Below are 3,297 nucleotides of genomic sequence, written 5' to 3'. Positions count from 1 at the left end.
GGATGGGTGTGTCAGAGGCAGTGCGGTTGGCGCAGGGTAGAGCAGGGTTTAGGGCTGTTGTGCATAGGGTCGCTATGAGTCGCAAACGACTCTACGGCACATAACAACAACAAGAACAAGTGTTGCACGGCCCAGTGATGTGCCAAGTTCTGGCAATTTGGAGATAAAAAGGCCAGATACAGCCCCCACCCCTCTCTTGGAACTGGCAAATAACATATCAAAAGCCACAGAAATAGCAATTGTGGTAAGTGCAGTGAAGGGTAAACGTAGACTGCCGTAGTACTATTTAGACAGAGCTAATGGAGGCTTCTTAAGGAGGTTGTTTTATATCTGGGACTGTTTGGATTATCTGCCCTAGTGGGATGCTTTGAGGGACTGTGAGCTTCAAGTGGGGTGGGCAGCTCACTATGGAACCCGATGAAGCTTCAACTCCGAACAGAGTTGGACAATCACCTCCAGGCTAGCGTTATGCCTGAACTCGGCATGGACGTAGAGGGGACCGGAGCAGTGACCAGTTCTCTTCCTACTCGGGCCATAGCCAATAGCCTCTAATGTTAAGAACCCCCACCTCTCTGAAACTCACTTTAAACAAGTTCCCAAGTCCTGTGTCAGGGTTACTTCAAGGCCTTGCTAGCATCACCCTGTGGGAATCGACCATTCCCTCATGACTGTATTTCGCTTCCTTGACTTTTCCTCTGACCAAGCCAGTGAGTAGCCTTACATCACAGCTTCTGTAAAGGTTCATCTCCTCTACCTCACAGCGAATTCCTGGGGAATTGGAATTAGATTCCAGGGATCCTAGATGAAGGCATAAACCCGTGGACCAAGCATCCAGAACAGATGCCACTAGTTCCTAATCTCTGACTTCCGCAGGCATTCTCAATTGGTCTCAGCACTCCTCACGTTCAGCACGGTTGTGTCATCCGCATAATGCAGGTTTTAGATGAGACTTCCTCTGATCCTGATGCCACTTCATAGAGTCTAGCTTCATGAATTATTTGCTCAGCATACACGTTGAATAGATATGGAGAAAGGATAGAATCCTGACACACACCATTTCTGATTTTCAATCATACAGTGCTCCCTGGTTCCATCCGGACGACAGCTTCTTGGTCTAGGTATAGATTTCATAAGAGCACAATTAAATGCTCTGGGATTCCCATGGTTCTCAATGGGAGCCATAGTTTGTTGTGAGCCACACAGTCAAATACTTCTGCATAGTTAATAAAGCACAGACAGACATTCTTATTGTTTTCTTTGCTTAAAGCCAGGATCCACGTGACATCAACAATGATCAGGATATGAGAAAAAACTCATCAACAATCTATGTGATGCCGATTATACAATCTTGCTTGCTGAAAGTGAAGGGGACATGAAGTGCTTTCTGCAGAAGAGCCAAGACTATAGCTTTCAATATGGATTACATCTCAACATCTAGAAAATAGAGGTCCATACACTAAGCCAATGGGCAACATGATAGATGGAGAAAGGATGGAAACTGCCAACGATTTCATCTCACTTGGATCAACTAGCAACACCCTTGGTACCAGCAGTCAAGAGATAAGGAGACGTATTGCTGCGGGCAAGTCCACTGTCAGGAACCTCTCCAAAATATTGAAATACTGAAAAGCAAGGATGTCAGTTTGAAGACTAAGGTGCACCTGATTCAGGTCATGATCTTCTCAATCACTTGCTATACATCTGAGAGCTCAACAAGGAATAAAGATGACAAGAAGAACTGTTGCGTTTGAGTTGTGGTGTTGAAGAAGAGCACTGAATATCCCATGGAGTGACAGAAGAACAAACAGGCATGTTTGGGGGGGAAACGCAGCCAGTGTGCTCCTTGTGGGCAAGGATGGCAAAGGTTCATCTCTCATACTTTGGACATGGTGCTAGGAGAGGCTATTCTTTGGAAAGGAACAGCAAGCATACTTGGAAAGGTGGAGGGTCCCTGAATGAGGAGAATCCCCCCAAAGAGATGGATTGATTTGGTGACTGCAGCAACGGGCTGAAGTGCATCAGAGAAGGTGACAGAACAGGACAGGGTTCAGGTCTATTGTTCACAGGTTGCTATGTGTCATACTCAAATCACTGGCACCTAACAGCATCAGTGGCGGCAACAGCGATAACAGCACTCCTTCCCGCAGCACATGGTTTCAAAGCACCTTCTAGATAGGTGCACCTTGAAATAGACTTTCTCTCCCTCAACTGTTTTTTGAACTAAGAAACTCCTTTCTTTCCTTCACAGTGCTCTTTAGCTTTAGTGATGATATTTTTCCCCCCAACTTCCATAAGGACTATTTCCTCGACTACGGAAGCCCCGACTTCTCTGTCAGGTGCAGCTGTGTCAGCCTTGGCACTGTCTCCTCGGCGTCTCTGGAGTGGAGCGCAGTCCTTGCCACAAAGCAAGAGCACCATAGATACTTGCAGCAAATTGATTGGATGCCTGAGTCAATGAGCAATTCAAGGGGAAGGAGTTCAAGTCCACTTGTCAAAATATCTGGTTCGAGTCTTGGATATGCAACTTGCTTATCCTCCAGTGGATTTCCAGAGACGGCAAATCGCACAGGGGGAGATGGCCCATGCTTCTGTCACAGCGCAGCTGGTGGGTTCAGATCCTGTGCCCTTGGGATTGCAGGGCAGCTTCTTACCACTAGGCCACCAGAGCACCCTCAGTCCTAGGTACGTGGTACCTTCTGGGCTCTGTTTCCGGAGAGGGAAGATGAGGATGAACGTTTCACAGTTGAAAGTGAGCAAACTTCATTCAAATTAATAAAATTTAATCAAAATAAAAAAAGAAAGTGAGCAAACTAGTTCTGTAGAATCAGGTCCAAAATGCTGCTGTGGTCGTGGAGGTTTGCTGCTCTCTCATCCTCAGCACTGGCACCAGGATCTGTTTAAGAAGAGGCTTCACTCTCCTAACCCTGGAGATTTCTGAGGCCCATACCTGTCCCTCCTGTGCTTCATGGCCATGCAGCATGTTAATCTGGACTAAAAGATTGGTTTACTTTGGATCTGTTGTTCGTTAGTTGCATGGTGACCCATGATTGGTTATTATCAGACTGTTAGGGCTGATAGAGTTTTCACTGGGTGGTTGGGGAAATCAATTGCCAGACCTTTCTTTCTAGTTTGGGAACTGCTGAAACATACCCAGCATGATAGCAGTGCACTGAGAGATGCTTGATGGCCACACATGAGATGCATTGACTGCGGTCTTGTAACTTCCAGGACTTGTAAATGGAACCTGAGCATTCTAGCACTGAGCCACCACTGCCCTCTCCTTTCGGGTTCTCCTTC

Source organism: Elephantulus edwardii, unplaced genomic scaffold (assembly GCF_000299155.1).
Source record: "Elephantulus edwardii isolate Elephantulus edwardi_28Jun2011 unplaced genomic scaffold, EleEdw1.0 scaffold00021, whole genome shotgun sequence".
NCBI lineage: Eukaryota > Metazoa > Chordata > Mammalia > Macroscelidea > Macroscelididae > Elephantulus > Elephantulus edwardii.
The sequence above is the reverse complement of the archived record's forward strand: the minus strand, read 5'-3'. Positions refer to the sequence as shown.